This window comes from Hyperolius riggenbachi, chromosome 9, assembly GCF_040937935.1.
Source record: "Hyperolius riggenbachi isolate aHypRig1 chromosome 9, aHypRig1.pri, whole genome shotgun sequence".
NCBI classification, from domain to species: Eukaryota; Metazoa; Chordata; class Amphibia; order Anura; family Hyperoliidae; genus Hyperolius; species Hyperolius riggenbachi.
In genome coordinates, this window is record NC_090654.1 from 56,816,914 (window position 1) to 56,841,991 (window position 25,078).

Sequence of the window (25,078 nt, forward strand, 5' to 3'; positions counted from 1 at the left end):
TTGCATTGCCGGGTTTTTGCTAGTGCAATTGGTATTTTCCAGAATTACAATTGTTGGCCTGCATCTTTTTTTGTTTTGTTTGTGTTTCTATGCTTTGTACCTTTTTGGTGAGGATTGGTATGGCTATGGGGAGGAGGAGGCCATTATTAGAATTTGGGGGTATATTTAAATCATTTTAAATATGCCCCTGAGTTCTACTCTGCAGGTTGCAACAATTTGTAATCACCAATAAAGTTCTCTTAAGGGCCAGTTCACACTTGGGGTGCTTTAATAAGTAGTTTTTCTGCTCTTTGCTGATAGCCGGTATTCAGCAAAGCACTGCAGTAAATCCTTGCAGTGCCTGTGATGTGCGTATATCGCAAAAGTGCACTGCGTGCAACATTTTGCTGGCAGTTAGAACGCCATTCTCATTCTCTGGAATGAGACCGAAAAACGCAATCACTGTAACATGGAGCCACAATTGCTTGGTAGAAATGCAATTACACTCCATAGGTGATTGCGATTTGCCTTTTGCGATCCCAGTGTTGAACCCGGCCTAAGGGGGACCAGCTGGATCCCAATTATTTATCAGGTGGTCGTTGTGTTCCCCGACTTTGCACTTGATGGTGTAAGAGTGGTACCCCTTAAGACCACCTATTCCCATCTTCCCTCTCCAAAATGCTATCCCCTATTCCTCTCTCACTCCCATTCCCTAACCCGCCCTAATAGAGTCTACCTTACCATGGTGGGCCGGCTTACAATCCTATTGGCCAAAATGTGATTTAGTTTTAGCCAACTGGATTAGCCAAAGGACTCTGTTAAAAAAGAGAATATGATAAACTATCTTAGATGGAGATTAACTAATTAGGGCCCTTTTTTATTAAGCACGTTTCGATTTAAAAATTGTATCGTTCCCATTTTGCCGATAGCAACAGCACGGCGATGAACATGTAAATTGCATTGCCGGGTTTTTGCTCGTGCAATTGGTAGTTTCCAGAATTACAATTGTTGGCCTGCATCTTTTTTTGTTTTGTTTGCGTTTCTATGCTTTGTACCTTTTTGGTGAGGATTGGTATGGCTATGCGGAGGAGGAGGCCATTATTAGAATTTGGGGATATATTTAAATCATTTTAAATATGCCCCTGAGTTCTACTCTGCAGGTTGCAACCATTTGTAATCACCAATAAAGTTCTCTTAAGGGCCAGTTCACACTTGGGGTGCTTTAATAAGTAGTTTTTCGACTTCCGGTTCCGGCGCCCGGGTGATGGGAGTGTGAGAGAACAGCTCCGTGAGCCGAGTCTCTCCCCTTAGGCTGAACGCCGAAAAAGTACCCCCGCTCCTTCCAAAAGAGCTGCAGAACACAGCCCGACCACTCCAGCCCTCACCTACCCGGCTGATGGACCGCTATTTGCTGCGGTCGGCGCCACGGAAAACCCAGGGCATGGAGGAGGAGACGGGCAAGATGGCCGCCGCAGCATCTCCACTGCACGAGACGCAGCAACAATCCCCGGAGTGGGAAGCCTCCTCACAGCAAGCAGCGGATTGGGAAACGGAGGAAACAGCCTCCCCATATCAAACAGGTGAGGGAGGAGGGTTGTCCCTGGATTATAGACGGCTGGCGACGGAGGTGGCCAGGCAGCTGGCCCCAGAGCTGCAGGCCACGCTACAGGCCACATTAGATAAATCTATTCAGGACATACACAGCAAACTGCAGACCCACAATCAGAGACTAGACCAGGCTGAGCACAGAATTCAGTCATTAGAAGATGAGGGAGTCAAAGAGGGGAAAAACTATAAAAAACTTTTAGAGGAGAACAAACAATTCCGGGACAAGCTTCAGGACCTAGAAAATCGTTCGCGCCGAAACAATCTAAGGGTTGTGGGTGTGCCGGAATCGCTGGCGCCCACGGCTCTCCGCGAACTATGCATGGTTACAATACCGAAGATTCTGGGATTTAAAAGAGCTCTAAAAGTAGAACGTGCCCACAGGGTCGGCCCCCCGCGAACAGATACAGACAAACGCTCACCGCGCTTGGTCTTAGCCAGATACCTTGATTTTGCGGAAAAATCGGATCTCCTGCGGGCCTTTCGAGATCGGGGACAACCAATTGAACACCAAGGTTTTAAAATGCGCCTGTTTAATGACTATTCGGTGGAAGTCTCAAAAAAACGCCAACTGTTCAATGCTGCATGTGCGAAGTGTGTGGAGAAAAACTGGAAATTTGCCTTACAGTATCCGGCAATATTACGGGTCACCGACGATTCAAATACCACTCACACTTTTACCTCACCAGCCGAAGCAATATCCTTTTTGAATAATAACTCGGATACAAGTGCTGGTTGATTAACTGTTGAGCAGAGTGACCTTTGCATTATTAAGCAATAGGGGGTGCTGCTGTATAAGAAAAGAAAAATTTGAAATGCAGCCCATACAAGTTCAGAGGTTTCAGTTTATTAGAAGGACTGCTAATTTTGTAACCTGATTACTATTTTTATGATGTTTTTTTACCTCACCAGCTTAAGTAATATCTTTTTTTGAACAATAACTCAGACATAAGCGCTGGTTGAATAATTGTACAGCAAAGGGACTTCTACACTACTAAGCAGTAGGGGGTACTATTGTATAAGAAAATAAAAACTTAAAATGCAGCCCATACAAGTTTAGAGCTTTCAGTTTATTAGAAGGACTGCTAATTTTGCAACCTGATTATTCTTACAGTGTTTTCTTACCATTGCAAATATTTTAAAGCCTAAAATAGGGGGGGGGGGGGGGCTTGACTTTGGAGCTGGAAAGGGAGGGCGACACCCGGGATAGAAGTGAAGTCATGAACATGAATGTTATGTCGCGCTATGGGGGGTTTATGATGTATGCTTTTTGTTGTGTATCCTTTTTTTGTTGTTGTTTTTTCTCAAAGAAGATAATTAAAAGACCCCTTAAGGGTCTTGAGTTAGAACAAGGGAGGGGGATGGGTTGGGGGGAAACTTGTGGGTTCTTAGTCATCTCCGGCTCCTCGAGATTTATGTTATCTCAAATGTTTGATTGTTGCACTATAAGGCTCGAATTAAGACTGGACAAATGTCATTACACATAACGTCCTGGAATGTGAAGGGGCTTCGCTCCCCCGGTAAACGATCTATGGTACTGCGGCATCTGAAGAAGCTAAAGTCAGATATAGCCTTCCTTCAGGAATGCCATCTTGGTGCTGAACAATTTAAGTACATGAGGAAGTCGTGGGTGGGTCAGGTATATGGGTCTCCCGCCCAAGGCCGCAAGGCAGGTGTCCTTATTCTACTGCACAAAAATCTACAAGGGGTAGTTTCAAACGTAATATCAGATAAAGACGGTCGATGGGTGAGTCTTCAGCTAAAGTTAGCAGGAGAAACGATTACACTATTCAATGTTTATGCACCAACTGATGAGGATAAATCCTTTTTCGCCTCACTACTGACAGCTACCCTTTCCTCGGGCCCAGTCAAGATAATCCAGGGAGGCGACTTTAATGCCCTTGCCAACATTTGTGAAGATAGGTCCTTAAAAACTAATCCCAGCCCTTTAACACTTTCCAAATCAGTCTTATTCCAGGATTACCTGCGATCATCCGACTTAAACGATAGCTGGAGACTCCTCCATCCGGATGGAGAAGAGTTCACTTTCCATTCAGCACCGCATAACGTCTGGTCAAGACTAGATTATTTCTTAATTTCCACACAGGCTATGCCACAAGTTGTCAAGGCAACCATTTCGGATTTAGTTATATCTGATCATGCACCTGTTCAGATAGAATACTCCCCGGTAATCCCTAGAGGGACGGATATTATTTGGAAATTCCCATCCTATTTATATGAAGATGAGGGGTTTGCGAAGCTCCTACTTAACTGGTGGTGGGAATATAAAGAGGACAATAAAGAGCATGCTAAGGACATTTTTTTTTATTTTGGGAGGCCGCCAAACCTACTATCAGGGGTAAAATTATCAGTTACATAGCAGGGAAACGTAAGCAGTCGCATGAAACATATACTAAATCCCTGAAAGACCTACGCTCCGCTCATAAAGCATATTTAGACAACCCTTCTCCGGAACTTAAGATGAGTTGGATGAAGGCAAAATCTAATTCAGATGCAAATTTTAAAACCAGGGAAATGTATATTAGATCCTATAAAGATTTGTATTACTACAAATTTGGCAATAAAATGGGCACCCTGCTATCAAAATTAGCTAAACCCCCCTTCCAGTCTACTGTGATTGCATTCTACGCTCTCCTTCAGGCCAAATTATAAACAACCCTAAGGAAATTAATTCCAGCTTTCAAGATTTCTACAAAACATTATATACAAGTCAGCCTGAAAGCGGGACATTGGAGGAAAAATTAGCCCTGTTGGCCAAAATACCATTACCCACACTCTCTGAGGAGGAATTACTTGAAATAAATGCTCCAATTACAGAGGGAGAGATCAGTGATGCCATCAAACAGTTAAAAAATAGGAAATCCCCAGGCCCGGATGGGTTTACCCCTGAATTCTTCAAATTATTACGGATGGAATTAGTTCCCTATTTAAAATCTTTGTTCAATAAAATCCTAAAAGAGGGTAGGTATCCTAATTTTGCGAATGTGGCCTATATAAAGCTCTTACTCAAACCAGGCAAGAACCCTTTGTCACCAGGCTCCTATCGACCAATCTCACTAATCAACCAGGACCTGAAATTACTTTCTAAAATTATAGCTGACCGACTCGCGAATATTTTTCCCAAGTTGATTAATTCAAATCAAGTAGGATTTGTGCGCAATCGCTCGGCAGTAGCCAATATACGTAAATTGTTATTAGTGCAGGATTATGTACGGGCCTACCCCAAATCATGCAAAAATAGTGCAATTGTTTTAATAGATGCCGAAAAGGCTTTTGATAACGTGAATTGGGAATGGCTAAATTTGGTACTAGACAAAATGGGTTTTAGTGGGTCAATACGTAGACTAATTCTGGCAATGCAAACAAATCCGGGAGCACGGTTATATACCCCAGGTTTTTTATCCGATAATATTATTCTGGAAAAGGGAACCCGCCAAGGATGCCCGCTGTCACCACTATTATTCAACTTGGCTCTAGAACCAATGGCCAGATTACTAGCAATAGAAAACAAAGGAATAGACATTGGGGGGAGTTTTGTATCGCAGGCCATGTTCGCGGATGATGTATTGCTTTTTCTGAGCGACCCAGTTACCCAACTTCCTCGAGTACTTAATGTGATCCAGGAGGTCGGGAGTCATAGTGGATTCAAAATTAACATCACAAAAAGTGAACTGATGTTCCTGTCCTCCGTAGCACCTTCAGTTGATAGGACCAAAATACCAGTGAAAATTTGCACTCAGGTTACATATTTAGGAATAAAGTTCCATAAAGATATTGGTCAACTTTATGCTTTGAACTATCAGCCCCTTATCTCGGACATCAAACGACAATTGCAAAGCTGGGAAACATTGCCAATAAACCTAATGGGGAGAGCAGCTCTCATTAAATCAGTTAGTTTTGGAAGGCTGCTTTACCCACTACAAACACTACCTTTACTATTAAAGCATTTGGATATAAAAATCCTTAATAAAGCTTTTTCGGACTTCCTATGGAGACGTGGTAAGGTCAGGATAGCACTTTCCAAGCTTCACCTCCCAAAAGAGTGGGGTGGTTTGGCAATTCCTAATATTCGCTGGTATAATTTATCCTGTTTGACGCGTAACATAAGGGATTGGATAAATGGGACTAGCTTCTACTCTAACTATGCCCTGGAATCAGCTTTTGCAGAACCGTGGGATTTGACTGGTCTACTTCATACCCCTTTAAAATATTTCCCCCCAAAACTAAAATCTAGTAGAACGGTCAAAGACACAATGGTAGCATGGAGAGAGCTCTGTAAATTATTCCGTGTGCCCAGCCGCGTGTCAAAATATATGCCCCTATGGGGTCTCCCAGGGTTCCAAGCTAGTGTTGCTCATGGCGGCTTTTTAGAATGGCAGGCAAAGGGAATAAAAAGACTTGGGAATCTTATTGACCTAAGAGAAGGCAGGTTAATGTCTTTTCTAGAGATCCGCTCCAAATATGGTATTCCGAAACATCATTTCTTATACTATGGCCAACTGCAGTCATATGTCCGAGATGAGGGGGGAAAATCTTCATTGATATATTTATTAAATGATCTCGATACATTTCTTTCTCCACAAACTAATAAGTTATCTTTATCAACCATACAATCAAATCTACAACAAATCCGTATTACTACTAAAGCCTTAAACAATTTGACACGGTGGTCGAGAGACATTCCGGGGGAGGACATAGAAAAAAAAATCATGGAAGGATATCGGATGTCACGGAAGTTAATCTTAGGGGAAAGTTGGAGAGAATCGCAATTGAAACTTATCCATAGAGCTAAATATGCATTTAACATAAAATATAAAAATCCTCCTCCTCACTATTCCCCAATATGCCCTAAATGCACTGCACCAGAGGCGGACCTATTTCACTGTCTATGGACATGCCCGATAATTTCAGCTTTTTGGGTCAAAGTAACAAACTATATAAACACAATTTGCAAAATTAAGCCAAAAATTGATCCATTATTGCTGCTATTCCATTACAGCCCACCAAATGTCTCTTCTTCGGAGGGTCCTTCGACACCTCAAGCTAACATGTCTAAACTAGCACATTTGATATTAATGGCATCCCGCAAGGTAATTTTTAATAAATGGATCTACACTAGCATTCCGACGCTGTGGGATGTCAAGGAGGAACTTATTCATTTGTTTAAAATTGATAAGCTGGAAGCTTTAACGCATAAAGACAAAAAAACCAAGGCATTTTTCAAAACCTGGAGACAGTTTATCTTAGGGTCTTTTACCAGGCAAGAATTGATTGAGGTTGTTTCCCCCTTCAAAGACACAAAGTGGTACTTAACAGAGCAATTGATGGGTTCACTAGGGAAATTGGAGGTAACGTAGAGCTAACTTTCTGAGTAAAGGGGCAGCCGGAGATGACAGGAGTGGGAAGGGATGAGGGAAGGGCAGGGGTTAAAAGCATTTTGTCTTTAAATACTATGTCTATTGGGCTGATAATCTCAGTGTAGAAAGGAAAAACTTAACATTTTCTTCTATTGTGTTATATACTCGCTGAGCTATAATGATGTAGAAGTTATTTCATTGTTTTTGACATATATTTCTGATTTTGCCATACTTCTGTAAACTTGTTTCCGACAAATGCTTGCCAAAGAGAAAATTCAAATAAAATTTGTTTAAAAAAAAAATAAGTAGGGGGCGGAGACCAGGAAGGCTGCTTGACTCCTGAGCTCCTAGGATCGGCACATCATAAGCGGCTAAAAGCGGTGCTATCAGCACACAAACTGCTCAAAAATGCAGGAGGAGATGGACACAGAAGCGGGCACCAACAATAAAAGGAAACAACAAGCGCTGAGACCCAAAAAACTAACAGACTTCTTCAATGAGAAGTCACAGCGCTCTACACAGAGGAATCAAGATGGCACTGCAGCGTCATCACAGCCTCCGCTCCCAGCCCGCTCGCTCACCGCTGCAAATAGCAACAAGGGAAGCACGGAAAATGCTCCAGATGAACTCACCTCCCTACCGGAGCTGGACACGGAATCCTCACCAACAAACAGCCCAGCTAGATCTCGTCCACGTCTGGATAACAGCAACACCCAGAAGGTAGGCCCTGACTCACACCACAGCACAGCCACCTCTGTGAACAATATAGACATCACAGCGTTCCCAGCCACAAGTCAGCCTGCATCACAGGAATACATAAAGGAACTTTTGTTATCTTTCAAAACCTCCTTAGTGGCAGACTTTACAGCTATCAATGCTTCTATGCAAAGAGACATTTCTGAATTAACATACAGAGTAGATCTAAGTGAAAACAAAATCACTGATCTGGTTAATCAGCATAATGTAATGGTAGATACCACAGAGCAGCACACAAAAGACATAGCATGGCTCAAAACGAAATCGACTGACCAGGAAGACCGTTCTAGAAGGAACAACCTCAAATTAAGAGGCATACCAGAGTCAGTATCACAAAGAGATCTGAGAGCATATGTCACTTCTCTTGCTAAAGCTACCTTACCAGAAGCAACAGCAATAGAACTCACTATTGATAGAGTGCACCGCTTAGCCAAACCTACACACCTAGCTGACCACATACCCAGAGACGTTATTGTGCGTTTCTTATTTTATCAAATCAAAGAAAATCTTCTACTAGCTCTCAGGAAAATGGGTGCCTTACCAGAACCCTACTCCAAAATATCACTCTACTCGGACCTTTCGCAGTCCACACTACAACAAAGAAGAGCGCTACAACCGGTGACAAAAGCCTTAAGAGATGCGCAGATCATCTACAAATGGGGCTTCCCCACTAAACTTTTATTCACAGTGCATAGCAAGCAATATACAATCTCAACACCAGAAGCGGGAAGGAAAATACTTAAACAACTAAAGATCCAAATACAAGAGGATACCACATATGCGGCCAAACCGCAACCCAACCAGGGAAATATCATCCCTCATAGGAACAATACCTGAAGATAGCACGGAAACGCATGCCGATCCAGGCCAAGTGTATGTTCTGCTCCTTTACTGCCTGCAATTGCAAGCATTGCGCAATTTTGATTATTGCCTCTCCCCACACACAGTGTAGAAGTGAACTTGTTTCTACATTTATTACCTATTATCTACTATGTTGATGTTTTTAGTTGTTAAATACGTTGTTATTAGAATGTTCATCACTTTCTATTCTCGCAAGATCATATTGTCTAAGATAACACTGCAGTCCACTATACTATATGTAAGCAATGCAAGCTTAAATTGGTCAGAATGGCGTATGAACAATACTTAAAACTTTACTCAATTAACACTCGTGGCCTTAACTCGGCATTCAAGAGAAGGATGTTATGGAAAGACGCTCAATCACAAGGAGCCCACATTTTAATGGCACAAGAGACTCATTTATTGCAGAAGGACTCTAAATATTGTACATCTCCCCATTACCCTCTCATATACCATAGTACCTGTAACAAGAAGAAGAGAGGAGTACTTTTAGCCTTTCAGAAAGATGTTAAGGTTGATCCTATCTCAATTACTGTAGATGATGAAGGCAGATTCATTATATTTATCGGTCAGATTAATAATCAGACATACACCATAGTAACATTATATGCACCGAACTCCTCACAAAAAAGATTCCTTAATAAATTACTACGCAAGGTTGAGAACATTAAACAGGGCCACCTTGTAATAGGTGGAGACTTTAATGCATGCATTACAAAACTAGACTCCACAGCTAAGGCCACCACCCACCTCACTTTATTAGACAAAGTACTGAAATGGCATGGTCTATTAGATCCGTGGAGAATTTTACATACAACAGAAAGAGATTACTCACACTACTCTACAGTACACCGATCGTACTCTCGCATTGATTATTTTCTGACGGACAGAAACATCTTACAATCAGTAGAAGAAGCCACAATAGGCAGCATAACGTGGTCGGACCACGCACCAATACAAATGTCTATCAGGAATGCCACCTTCACTAACAGACCCAAAACATGGAGAATGAACTATTCCATTATTTCCAAGCTAGACCTTGTCCCAACCTTTAAAGACCATATACAGGAATTTTTCAATATCAATAATACGCCTGAAATAGCAAAATCCACCATTTGGTCAGCCCACAAAGCCTATATCAGAGGCCTATATTTACAGCATAGTGCCAAAATAAAAAGGGAAAGACAACAGACTTACCTAAAAATCTTATCCAGACTACAGGACCTCGAAAAACAACACAAAAAATCCCAAGATCCCCTCATAAATAAACAATTATATGACTGTAAACAAGAACTAAAGAATTTACTCCTGTATAAATATGAAGCTGATTTGAGGAGAACCAACTCCACTAAATATTCTAGCAGCAACAAAGCAGGCAAATACCTAGCTAATCTTATAAAACACAGGAATTCTAAGTCCATGATACATTCCATAATCCATCCAAGTACCAATATTAAACTGATGCACCCCAAACATATAGCAAATGCTTTCGCAGACTATTACAATCAATTATACAACCTCCAAAATGACCCAAACATACAAAAACCCTCTAGTGCACTAATTAATAATTTTCTCTCTTCCATTGAACTACCCGCTTTAAAACCGGACCAACTAAGTGAGATCAATACACCATTCACTCAGCCAGAGATACTCAAGGCTATTAAAAACTTAAAAAAAAATAAGTCTCCGGGCCCAGACGGATTCATTAATGAATATTATAATATTTATGCTAATTCCCTAACTCCCTTCCTAACGGATTTATTTAACAATTTCATGTCAGGGACTCCCATTCCCAAGGAATATCTACAAGCCACAATAGCTGTCATACCAAAACCCGGAAAAGACCCCCAACACCCCAATAACTACAGACCGATTTCCCTTTTAAATACGGACACAAAACTGTACGCCAAACTAATTGCCACCCGACTGATGCACATAACTCCAGACCTTCTCTCCCCGGACCAGGTAGGATTTACGAAAGGGAGACAAGCCCCTGATGGAACACGGCGCATGCTGAATATTCTAAGGCACATAGAGCTCTGTCGAACGCCTTCTCTGCTCCTTACCTTGGATGCTGAGAAGGCGTTCGACAGGGTTCACTGGGGATTTTTAAGAGCAACTCTTATTAAATTTGGTTTTCAGGGCCCAATTATGGAGGCCATCATGTCACTATATACCCACCCATCGGCAAGAGTGAATGCAGCAGGGTTCCTATCGGATGCCTTCGATATGTCAAATGGCACACGCCAGGGCTGCCCCTTATCGCCCATCATATTTGTTCTCTTGATGGAGACCTTGGCACAAAAAATAAGAACAACGACAGAAATACAGGGCATATCCATTGGAAGCAACACTCATGTAATTAGCCTCTTTGCCGACGACGTAGCATTGATAATCTCTAATCCTTTAGAATCATTAACAAACCTCCTTAGAGTAATAACCTCTTTCTCTGAAGCATCTTACTATAAACTAAATCAAACAAAATCATATATATTAGGCTTAAATATACCACCAAACCTTAAAGACTCCATCTTACAAAGATTTTCCTTTCCGTGGGCAACTACAAAAGTACAATATCTTGGCATACATTTGACACCGAAGGCATCGGATATTTTTAAATATAACTTTGTACCATTGTTGGAAACCCTGAAAGCAGATTCACAAAATCTTATAAAGTTCTCACTATCCTGGTCAGGCAGGCTAAATTCCTTTAAAATGTTTCTACTTCCAAAAATACTCTATCTCTTTCGCACTCTACCAATACCCATTAAGAGGACATACTTTTTGGAATTAAGAAAAATTGTCAATAACTTGGTTTGGGCAGGAAAGAAAGCCAGGATAAATTATAATACTATGGTTTGGCCAAAAAAATTAGGCGGCATAGGTTTGCCTGATATGGAAGCGTATTATTACGCAAGCAACCTTGACTTTACTAAAGCATGGTGGTCCAAACCCAGAGATAAAAAATGGGTGTCTATGGAACAAGATATCTTAGCATTGTGCCCTAGGGACCTCATCTCAAGTATGATCCTGGGATTTAAACCACCTAAACATCTTTATCCAACCATCATCTCCACACTCATGTCCTGGGAACACTTCCTAAAACACCCACCACACCAAGGTATAAACATTACTCCAAGAATCCCAATCACTGCACTACAAATAATATTACCAGATCTTAACATAGCCCCATTGAGATTGGCAGGCCTTAACAACCTTAATGATTTATACAAAGATGACGCATTAAGACCCTTCACAGAAATTGTAAAGAAATACAATCTCCCTACTACATACCATTTTACTTGGCAGAGGATTGCTAGTTTCCTAGGAACAAATAAGATCAAAATCCCTGAAATGAACAGCCAGATCATTACAATGTTGAACTCAACCCTACCATACAAAGGGGGAATATCATTGTGGTACAACGAAATTATAATCAACACACGCTCTCCCATTGAAAAGTATGCTCAAACATGGTCGTATGATATGGGTACCAACCTATCAACAGACCAGATAATTAGAGCAACCAGGGAATTATCACAATTATCCAAATGTAATTCACACTGGGAACAACATATAAAAATCTTAACCAGATGGTATATAACACCTAGGAAACTGGCAACCTTCTCTCCAAACACTTCCTCATTATGCTGGAAATGTTCAAGTTTCACAGGTACCTTACTTCATATGCTCTGGGAGTGCCCAAAAGTTGCAGACCTCTGGACCTCAGTAGAGCAACATATAACGCAGAACTGGGATCCTATGTTCCAATTGACACCCCAAATGGCACTACTGTGCATAGATATAGAAAAAATTAACCCGAAACACCGTATGCAAATTTGCCACTTACTTCTAGCCTCCCAATGCATAATATCCTCCAACTGGAAGTCCGCGGATAAACTAGATTTTGCCAACCTGTTAACAACATTTAATCGCAACATCATAATGGAAAACTATTTAAGGCCCAAAGGATTGTCTACGAAATAGTAAGATAGATAAGATACATAAGTGTAAGTATAGCCATATAGTAATTGGACTCACTCAATAATTACAGAGCTATTATGAATAGTAAGTGAGAACACAGGTTAAGACGTGTTATGTTATGCTATGTATGTCTGTCTAGTTTAGTTTTGTTATGTTTCTGTTTTTTTACTAGACATACTACTTTCACCCATACCAAGCATATACAAGAAGACCCTGATTATGACTCCCATCCTAAGTAGACACACTACATTAGCTCTGGAATGAGCATAAAAGTAGTAGCTCAATCTTTTTTCACCACGTCATTCACATTATTCCAGAAAAAATTATGATTAGGTTACTAGTAAATAAATTAACTGTAGATCTGTTAATGGGGCGAATCATTACAGAATTTTCCCTTCTTTTGTTGCAATTGACAGGTCAATAGACCACTGAGTCAATTGAACAAACAGCTGGAAGGAAACTACCCCTACCAATCAGCCGCTGAGGTTAGAAATTGATTGGATAGGAAGTCTACTTCCAGCACTCCGCAATTCCGCAATTTAACAATATACACCCCACCAGCAGACTTCTAATGCCCAGATTACCTATGCATATACTGCCCTTGCTCACACACATTTTTGTTTTGCTATAATACCTGTAGTGTGTTATTATGTTGGAAGATATGTTACAAATCTCATGTCAAATCTTACATATGACTTAATAAAAATTATTGTTGAAAAAAAAAAAAAAAATAAGTAGTTTTTCTGCTCTTTGCTGATAGCCGGTATTCAGCAAAGCACTGCGGTAAATCCTTGCAGTGCCTGTGATGTGCGTATATCGCAAAAGTGCACTGCGTGCAACATTTTGCTGGCAGTTAGAACGCCATTCTCATTCTCTGGAATGAGACCGAAAAACGCAATCACTGTAACATGGAGCCACAATTGCTTGGTAGAAATGCAATTACACTCCATAGGTGATTGCGATTTGCCTTTTGCGATCCCAGTGTTGAACCCGGCCTGAGGGGGACCAGCTGGATCCCAATTATTTATCAGGAGGTCGTTGTGTTCCCCGACTTTGCACTTGATGGTGTAAGAGTGGTACCTCTTAAGACCACCTATCCCCATCTTCCCTCTCCAAAACGCTATCCCCTATTCCTCTCTCACTCCCATTCCCTAACCCGCCCTAATAGAGTCTACCTTACCATGGTGGGCCGGCTTACAATCCTATTGGCCAAAATGTGATTTAGTTTTAGCCAACTGGATTAGCCAAAGGACTCTGTTAAAAAAAGAATATAATAAACGATCTTAGATGGAGATTAACCAATAAGGGCCCTTTTTTATTACGCACGTTTCGATTTAAAAATTGTATAGTTCCCATTTTGCCGATAGCAACAGCACGGCGATGAACATGTAAATTGCATTGCCGGGTTTTTGCTAGTGCAATTGGTAGTTTCCAGAATTACAATTGTTGGCCTGCATATTTTTTTGTTTTGTTTGCGTTTCTATGCTTTGTACCTTTTTGGTGAGGATTGGTATGGCTATGGGGAGGAGGAGGCCATTATTAGAATTTGGGGGTATATTTAAATCATTTTAAATATGCCCCTGAGTTCTACTCTGCAGGTTGCAACAATTTGTAATCACAAATAAAGTTCTCTTAAGGGCCAGTTCACACTTGGGGTGCTTTAATAAGTAGTTTTTCTGCTCTTTGCTGATAGCCGGTATTCAGCAAAGCACTGCGGTAAATCCTTGCAGTGCCTGTGATGTGCGTATATCGCAAAAGTGCACTGCGTGCAACATTTTGCTGGCAGTTAGAACGCCATTCTCATTCTCTGGAATGAGACCGAAAAACGCAATCACTGTAACATGGAGCCACAATTGCTTGGTAGAAATGCAATTACACTCCATAGGTGATTGCGATTTGCCTTTTGCGATCCCAGTGTTGAACCCGGCCTAAGGGGGACCAGCTGGATCCCAATTATTTATCAGGTGGTCGTTGTGTTCCCCGACTTTGCACTTGATGGTGTAAGAGTGGTACCCCTTAAGACCACCTATCCCCATCTTCCCTCTCCAAAACGCTATCCCCTATTCCTCTCTCACTCCCATTCCCTAACCCGCCCTAATAGAGTCTACCTTACCATGGTGGGCCGGCTTACAATCCTATTGGCCAAAATGTGATTTAGTTTTAGCCAACTGGATTAGCCAAAGGACTCTGTTAAAAAAAGAATATAATAAACGATCTTAGATGGAGATTAACCAATATGGGCCCTTTTTTATTAAGCACGTTTCGATTTAAAAATTGTATTGTTCCCATTTTGCCAATAGCAACAGCACGGCGATGAACATGTAAATTGCATTGCCGGGTTTTTGCTAGTGCAATTGGTAGTTTCCAGAATTACAATTGTTGGCCTGCATCTTTTTTTGTTTTGTTTGCGTTTCTATGCTTTGTACCTTTTTGGTGTTATGATCATGTCTGCAGCGTTTACTGCTGGCCGCAGTGGTATTGTAACCCAAGCAGTTCTGATGTCATTACATGCATTTTCTTGCATAGTTTGGTTTGCACTTAAACTAGTTGCTGATTCCATCTGCAGTCACTCTGAAATTAATGACTGTTTAACATGCTCTTGTGTAAACAAACATTGTCTGCTGCAGTGGAGGGGCAGTCCCTTTCCTGCAGGCTGCATATCATTGTCTGCCTTTTCCTGCTATCAGCCTGTGATTAATTACCATTCACTTGTGTGGGAATCTGCAGGTCTGCTCCCATTGGATGACCTCAGTATAAAGAACTGCTTCCTGCAATGTCTCATGGGCTACCATAGTCTCAGACTCTATCTGTTACTCTGCTCGTGCCCCACCTCGTTCCTGGTCCGTGTGGACTGCGCTGACTCCTGCGAAGGGGTCAGCGAGTCCTCCTAGTTCTGCTCTTGTTCTAGAAGTTGTTACTTGCTTGTCTTGTGTCATATATTGGTTCATCGCCAATATATACGCATACTTGCGCATTTTGTTATTTTCCTTGTATCCGTGTTACGTTGATATATCAGTGTCGCTGATATATACGTACACGAACTGTTTATATCCTGTGTTCCGTTAGTCAGCGTTCCAGCACGCTGAGCTAGTTATCCTGTTCCTGGTCCTGTTTGTGGATTGCGTTCATCTCTGCGAAGAGATAGCGAATCCTTCTGAGTCCTGTTCCCTGTATTACTCCAGTCTTAGTCAGAGTTCCTGCTTATGTCATATATCGGTTCATTGCCGATATATACATATGTTAGTCAGACGTTACGAATAGTTTCATTGATAGCTGTAATTGTAATACGCTAGGAAAACATACTTATTGTGTATTTTATCTGTGTTACGTTCATCTATCTTGATCCTGCTATTTCCTGTCTCTCCTGTCCTGTCTTTGTGAGGCACGCCATCGCCGCAACGCATTGGCTGCCTCATTCCAGTCTGTCTGGTTTTGGACGCTTGCTGTCGCTAAGTAATCGCTAACTAGCAAGCGTTCATTCTGTCTACCTGTCCTGATCTCCTCAGTCCTGGTTTATGCGCTCAGCGCTACTTTGCGCTGAGACGTTATTACGAAAGTGTTTGTGGCTGTTCGGATCTGCACCGGCTCTGTGCACCACAATCTCCTATTGGAGTCAGTCCTCTCCTCCACTAAACTGGGGATATCCTGATCCCTTGTGCTGGTGTGTGTACCTCCTTCACGTCACCTTATGTGTTGTATGCTGACTGTGGAGATTACACCTCCAAGCTTAACATTTGGTGAGGATTGGTATGGCTATGGGGAGGAGGAGGCCATTATTAGAATTTGGGGGTATATTTAAATCATTTTAAATATGCCCCTGAGTTCTACTCTGCAGGTTGCAACAATTTGTAATCACCAATAAAGTTCTCTTAAGGGCCAGTTCACACTTGGGGTGCTTTAATAAGTAGTTTTTCTGCTCTTTGCTGATAGCCGGTATTCAGCAAAGCACTGCGGTAAATCCTTGCAGTGCCTGTGATGTGCGTATATCGCAAAAGTGCACTGCGTGCAACATTTTGCTGGCAGTTAGAACGCCATTCTCATTCTCTGGAATGAGACCGAAAAACGCAATCACTGTAACATGGAGCCACAATTGCTTGGTAGAAATGCAATTACACTCCATAGGTGATTGCGATTTGCCTTTTGCGATCCCAGTGTTGAACCCGGCCTAAGGGGGACCAGCTGTATCGCAATTATTTATCAGGTGGTTGTTGTGTTCCGACTTTGCACTTGATGGCGTAAGAGTGGTACCCCTTAAGACCACCTATCCCCATCTTCCCTCTCCAAAACGCTATCCCCTATTCCTCTCTCACTCCCATTCCCTAACCCGCCCTAATAGAGTCTACCTTACCATGGTGCGCCGGCTTACAATCCTATTGGCCAAAATGTGATTTAGTTTTAGCCAACTGGATTAGCCAAAGGACTCTGTTAAAAAAAGAATATAATAAACGATCTTAGATGGAGATTAACCAATATGGGCCCTTTTTTATTAAGCACGTTTCGATTTAAAAATTGTATTGTTCCCATTTTGCCAATAGCAACAGCACGGCGATGAACATGTAAATTGCATTGCCGGGTTTTTGCTAGTGCAATTGGTAGTTTCCAGAATTACAATTGTTGGCCTGCATCTTTTTTTGTTTTGTTTGCGTTTCTATGCTTTGTACCTTTTTGGTGAGGATTGGTATGGCTATGGGGAGGAGGAGGCCATTATTAGAATTTGGGGGTATATTTAAATCATTTTAAATATGCCCCTGAGTTCTACTCTGCAGGTTGCAACAATTTGTAATCACCAATAAAGTTCTCTTAAGGGCCAGTTCACACTTGGGGTGCTTTAATAAGTAGTTTTTCTGCTCTTTGCTGATAGCCGGTATTCAGCAAAGCACTGCGGTAAATCCTTGCAGTGCCTGTGATGTGCGTATATCGCAAAAGTGCACTGCGTGCAACATTTTGCTGGCAGTTAGAATGCCATTCTCATTCTCTGGAATGAGACCGAAAAACGCAATCACTGTAACATGGAGCCACAATTGCTTGGTAGAAATGCAATTACACTCCATAGGTAAATGCGATTTGCCTTTTGCGATCCCAGTGTTGAACCCGGCCTAAGGGGGACCAGCTGTATCGCAATTATTTATCAGGTGGTTGTTGTGTTCCGACTTTGCACTTGATGGCATAAGAGTGGTACCCCTTAAGACCACCTATCCCCATCTTCCCTCTCCAAAACGCTATCCCCTATTCCTCTCTCACTCCCATTCCCTAACCCGCCCTAATAGAGTCTACCTTACCATGGTGCGCCGGCTTACAATCCTATTGGCCAAAATGTGATTTAGTTTTAGCCAACTGGATTAGCCAAAGGACTCTGTTAAAAAAAGAATATAATAAACGATCTTAGATGGAGATTAACCAATAAGGGCCCTTTTTTATTACGCACGTTTCGATTTAAAAATTGTATAGTTCCCATTTTGCCGATAGCAACAGCACGGCGATGAACATGTAAATTGCATTGCCGGGTTTTTGCTAGTGCAATTGGTAGTTTCCAGAATTACAATTGTTGGCCTGCATATTTTTTTGTTTTGTTTGCGTTTCTATGCTTTGTACCTTTTTGGTGAGGATTGGTATGGCTATGGGGAGGAGGAGGCCATTATTAGAATTTGGGGGTATATTTAAATCATTTTAAATATGCCCCTGAGTTCTACTCTGCAGGTTGCAACAATTTGTAATCACAAATAAAGTTCTCTTAAGGGCCAGTTCACACTTGGGGTGCTTTAATAAGTAGTTTTTCTGCTCTTTGCTGATAGCCGGTATTCAGCAAAGCACTGCGGTAAATCCTTGCAGTGCCTGTGATGTGCGTATATCGCAAAAGTGCACTGCGTGCAACATTTTGCTGGCAGTTAGAACGCCATTCTCATTCTCTGGAATGAGACCGAAAAACGCAATCACTGTAACATGGAGCCACAATTGCTTGGTAGAAATGCAATTACACTCCATAGGTGATTGCGATTTGCCTTTTGCGATCCCAGTGTTGAACCCGGCCTAAGGGGGACCAGCTGGATCCCAATTATTTATCAGGTGGTCGTTGTGTTCCCCGACTTTGCACTTGATGGTGTAAGAGTGGTACCCCTTAAGACCACCTATCCCCATCTTCCCTCTCCAAAACGCTATCCCCTATTCCTCTCTCACTCCCATTCCCTAACCCGCCCTAATAGAGTCTACCTTACCATGGTGGGCCGGCTTACAATCCTATTGGCCAAAATGTGATTTAGTTTTAGCCAACTGGATTAGCCAAAGGACTCTGTTAAAAAAAGAATATAATAAACGATCTTAGATGGAGATTAACCAATATGGGCCCTTTTTTATTAAGCACGTTTCGATTTAAAAATTGTATTGTTCCCATTTTGCCAATAGCAACAGCACGGCGATGAACATGTAAATTGCATTGCCGGGTTTTTGCTAGTGCAATTGGTAGTTTCCAGAATTACAATTGTTGGCCTGCATCTTTTTTTGTTTTGTTTGCGTTTCTATGCTTTGTACCTTTTTGGTGTTATGATCATGTCTGCAGTGTTTACTGCTGGCCGCAGTGGTATTGTAACCCAAGCAGTTCTGATGTCATTACATGCATTTTCTTGCATAGTTTGGTTTGCACTTAAACTAGTTGCTGATTCCATCTGCAGTCACTCTGAAATTAATGACTGTTTAACATGCTCTTGTGTAAACAAACATTGTCTGCTGCAGTGGAGGGGCAGTCCCTTTCCTGCAGGCTGCATATCATTGTCTGCCTTTTCCTGCTATCAGCCTGTGATTAATTACCATTCACTTGTGTGGGAATCTGCAGGTCTGCTCCCATTGGATGACCTCAGTATAAAGAACTGCTTCCTGCAATGTCTCATGGGCTACCATAGTCTCAGACTCTATCTGTTACTCTGCTCGTGCCCCACCTCGTTCCTGGTCCGTGTGGACTGCGCTGACTCCTGCGAAGGGGTCAGCGAGTCCTCCTAGTTCTGCTCTTGTTCTAGAAGTTGTTACTTGCTTGTCTTGTGTCATATATTGGTTCATCGCCAATATATACGCATACTTGCGCATTTTGTTATTTTCCTTGTATCCGTGTTACGTTGATATATCAGTGTCGCTGATATATACGTACACGAACTGTTTATATCCTGTGTTCCGTTAGTCAGCGTTCCAGCACGCTGAGCTAGTTATCCTGTTCCTGGTCCTGTTTGTGGATTGCGTTCATCTCTGCGAAGAGATAGCGAATCCTTCTGAGTCCTGTTCCCTGTATTACTCCAGTCTTAGTCAGAGTTCCTGCTTATGTCATATATCGGTTCATTGCCGATATATACATATGTTAGTCAGACGTTACGAATAGTTTCATTGATAGCTGTAATTGTAATACGCTAGGAAAACATACTTATTGTGTATTTTATCTGTGTTACGTTCATCTATCTTGATCCTGCTATTTCCTGTCTCTCCTGTCCTGTCTTTGTGAGGCACGCCATCGCCGCAACGCATTGGCTGCCTCATTCCAGTCTGTCTGGTTTTGGACGCTTGCTGTCGCTAAGTAATCGCTAGCTAGCAAGCGTTCATTCTGTCTACCTGTCCTGATCTCCTCAGTCCTGGTTTATGCGCTCAGCGCTACTTTGCGCTGAGACGTTATTACGAAAGTGTTTGTGGCTGTTCGGATCTGCACCGGCTCTGTGCACCACAATCTCCTATTGGAGTCAGTCCTCTCCTCCACTAAACTGGGGATATCCTGATCCCTTGTGCTGGTGTGTGTACCTCCTTCACGTCACCTTATGTGTTGTATGCTGACTGTGGAGATTACACCTCCAAGCTTAACATTTGGTGAGGATTGGTATGGCTATGGGGAGGAGGAGGCCATTATTAGAATTTGGGGGTATATTTAAATCATTTTAAATATGCCCCTGAGTTCTACTCTGCAGGTTGCAACAATTTGTAATCACCAATAAAGTTCTCTTAAGGGCCAGTTCACACTTGGGGTGCTTTAATAAGTAGTTTTTCTGCTCTTTGCTGATAGCCGGTATTCAGCAAAGCACTGCGGTAAATCCTTGCAGTGCCTGTGATGTGCGTATATCGCAAAAGTGCACTGCGTGCAACATTTTGCTGGCAGTTAGAACGCCATTCTCATTCTCTGGAATGAGACCGAAAAACGCAATCACTGTAACATGGAGCCACAATTGCTTGGTAGAAATGCAATTACACTCCATAGGTGATTGCGATTTGCCTTTTGCGATCCCAGTGTTGAACCCGGCCTAAGGGGGACCAGCTGTATCGCAATTATTTATCAGGTGGTTGTTGTGTTCCGACTTTGCACTTGATGGCGTAAGAGTGGTACCCCTTAAGACCACCTATCCCCATCTTCCCTCTCCAAAACGCTATCCCCTATTCCTCTCTCACTCCCATTCCCTAACCCGCCCTAATAGAGTCTACCTTACCATGGTGCGCCGGCTTACAATCCTATTGGCCAAAATGTGATTTAGTTTTAGCCAACTGGATTAGCCAAAGGACTCTGTTAAAAAAAGAATATAATAAACGATCTTAGATGGAGATTAACCAATATGGGCCCTTTTTTATTAAGCACGTTTCGATTTAAAAATTGTATTGTTCCCATTTTGCCAATAGCAACAGCACGGCGATGAACATGTAAATTGCATTGCCGGGTTTTTGCTAGTGCAATTGGTAGTTTCCAGAATTACAATTGTTGGCCTGCATCTTTTTTTGTTTTGTTTGCGTTTCTATGCTTTGTACCTTTTTGGTGAGGATTGGTATGGCTATGGGGAGGAGGAGGCCATTATTAGAATTTGGGGGTATATTTAAATCATTTTAAATATGCCCCTGAGTTCTACTCTGCAGGTTGCAACAATTTGTAATCACCAATAAAGTTCTCTTAAGGGCCAGTTCACACTTGGGGTGCTTTAATAAGTAGTTTTTCTGCTCTTTGCTGATAGCCGGTATTCAGCAAAGCACTGCGGTAAATCCTTGCAGTGCCTGTGATGTGCGTATATCGCAAAAGTGCACTGCGTGCAACATTTTGCTGGCAGTTAGAATGCCATTCTCATTCTCTGGAATGAGACTGAAAAACGCAATCACTGTAACATGGAGCCACAATTGCTTGGTAGAAATGCAATTACACTCCATAGGTGATTGCGATTTGCCTTTTGCGATCCCAGTGTTGAACCCGGCCTAAGGGGGACCAGCTGTATCGCAATTATTTATCAGGTGGTTGTTGTGTTCCGACTTTGCACTTGATGGCATAAGAGTGGTACCCCTTAAGACCACCTATCCCCATCTTCCCTCTCCAAAACGCTATCCCCTATTCCTCTCTCACTCCCATTCCCTAACCCGCCCTAATAGAGTCTACCTTACCATGGTGCGCCGGCTTACAATCCTATTGGCCAAAATGTGATTTAGTTTTAGCCAACTGGATTAGCCAAAGGACTCTGTTAAAAAAAGAATATGATAAACTATCTTAGATCTAGATTAACTAATTAGGGCCCTTTTTTATTAAGCACGTTTCGATTTAAAAATTGTATCGTTCCCATATTGCCGATAGCAACAGCACGGCGATGAACATGTAAATTGCATTGCCGGGTTTTTGCTAGTGCAATTGGTAGTTTCCAGAATTACAATTGTTGGCCTGCATCTTTTTTTGTTTTGTTTGCGTTTCTATGCTTTGTACCTTTTTGGTGAGGATTGGTATGGCTATGGGGAGGAGGAGGCCATTATTAGAATTTGGGGGTATATTTAAATCATTTTAAATATGCCCCTGAGTTCTACTCTGCAGGTTGCAACAATTTGTAATCACAAATAAAGTTCTCTTAAGGGCCAGTTCACACTTGGGGTGCTTTAATAAGTAGTTTTTCTGCTCTTTGCTGATAGCCGGTATTCAGCAAAGCACTGCGGTAAATCCTTGCAGTGCCTGTGATGTGCGTATATCGCAAAACTGCACTGCGTGCAACATTTTGCTGGCAGTTAGAACGCCATTCTCATTCTCTGGAATGAGACCGAAAAACGCAATCACTGTAACATGGAGCCACAATTGCTTGGTAGAAATGCAATTACACTCCATAGGTGATTGCGATTTGCCTTTTGCGATCCCAGTGTTGAACCCGGCCTAAGGGGGACCAGCTGGATCCCAATTATTTATCAGGTGGTCGTTGTGTTCCCCGACTTTGCACTTGATGGTGTAAGAGTGGTACCCCTTAAGACCACCTATCCCCATCTTCCCTCTCCAAAATGCTATCCCCTATTCCTCTCTCACTCCCATTCCCTAACCCGCCCTAATAGAGTCTACCTTACCATGGTGGGCCGGCTTACAATCCTATTGGCCAAAATGTGATTTAGTTTTAGCCAACTGGATTAGCCAAAGGACTCTGTTAAAAAAAGAATATAATAAACGATCTTAGATGGAGATTAACCAATAAGGGCCCTTTTTTATTACGCACGTTTCGATTTAAAAATTGTATAGTTCCCATTTTGCCGATAGCAACAGCACGGTGATGAACATGTAAATTGCATTGCCGGGTTTTTGCTAGTGCAATTGGTAGTTTCCAGAATTACAATTGTTGGCCTGCATATTTTTTTGTTTTGTTTGCGTTTCTATGCTTTGTACCTTTTTGGTGAGGATTGGTATGGCTATGGGGAGGAGGAGGCCATTATTAGAATTTGGGGGTATATTTAAATCATTTTAAATATGCCCCTGAGTTCTACTCTGCAGGTTGCAACAATTTGTAATCACCAATAAAGTTCTCTTAAGGGCCAGTTCACACTTGGGGTGCTTTAATAAGTAGTTTTTCTGCTCTTTGCTGATAGCCGGTATTCAGCAAAGCACTGCGGTAAATCCTTGCAGTGCCTGTGATGTGCGTATATCGCAAAAGTGCACTGCGTGCAACATTTTGCTGGCAGTTAGAATGCCATTCTCATTCTCTGGAATGAGACCGAAAAACGCAATCACTGTAACATGGAGCCACAATTGCTTGGTAGAAATGCAATTACACTCCATAGGTGATTGCGATTTGCCTTTTGCGATCCCAGTGTTGAACCCGGCCTAAGGGGGACCAGCTGTATCGCAATTATTTATCAGGTGGTTGTTGTGTTCCGACTTTGCACTTGATGGCATAAGAGTGGTACCCCTTAAGACCACCTATCCCCATCTTCCCTCTCCAAAACGCTATCCCCTATTCCTCTCTCACTCCCATTCCCTAACCCGCCCTAATAGAGTCTACCTTACCATGGTGCGCCGGCTTACAATCCTATTGGCCAAAATGTGATTTAGTTTTAGCCAACTGGATTAGCCAAAGGACTCTGTTAAAAAAAGAATATGATAAACTATCTTAGATCTAGATTAACTAATTAGGGCCCTTTTTTATTAAGCACGTTTCGATTTAAAAATTGTATCGTTCCCATATTGCCGATAGCAACAGCACGGCGATGAACATGTAAATTGCATTGCCGGGTTTTTGCTAGTGCAATTGGTAGTTTCCAGAATTACAATTGTTGGCCTGCATCTTTTTTTGTTTTGTTTGCGTTTCTATGCTTTGTACCTTTTTGGTGAGGATTGGTATGGCTATGGGGAGGAGGAGGCCATTATTAGAATTTGGGGGTATATTTAAATCATTTTAAATATGCCCCTGAGTTCTACTCTGCAGGTTGCAACAATTTGTAATCACCAATAAAGTTCTCTTAAGGGCCAGTTCACACTTGGGGTGCTTTAATAAGTAGTTTTTCTGCTCTTTGCTGATAGCCGGTATTCAGCAAAGCACTGCGGTAAATCCTTGCAGTGCCTGTGATGTGCGTATATCGCAAAAGTGCACTGCGTGCAACATTTTGCTGGCAGTTAGAATGCCATTCTCATTCTCTGGAATGAGACCGAAAAACGCAATCACTGTAACATGGAGCCACAATTGCTTGGTAGAAATGCAATTACACTCCATAGGTGATTGCGATTTGCCTTTTGCGATCCCAGTGTTGAACCCGGCCTAAGGGGGACCAGCTGTATCGCAATTATTTATCAGGTGGTTGTTGTGTTCCGACTTTGCACTTGATGGCATAAGAGTGGTACCCCTTAAGACCACCTATCCCCATCTTCCCTCTCCAAAACGCTATCCCCTATTCCTCTCTCACTCCCATTCCCTAACCCGCCCTAATAGAGTCTACCTTACCATGGTGCGCCGGCTTACAATCCTATTGGCCAAAATGTGATTTAGTTTTAGCCAACTGGATTAGCCAAAGGACTCTGTTAAAAAAAGAATATGATAAACTATCTTAGATCTAGATTAACTAATTAGGGCCCTTTTTTATTAAGCACGTTTCGATTTAAAAATTGTATCGTTCCCATATTGCCGATAGCAACAGCACGGCGATGAACATGTAAATTGCATTGCCGGGTTTTTGCTAGTGCAATTGGTAGTTTCCAGAATTACAATTGTTGGCCTGCATCTTTTTTTGTTTTGTTTGCGTTTCTATGCTTTGTACCTTTTTGGTGAGGATTGGTATGGCTATGG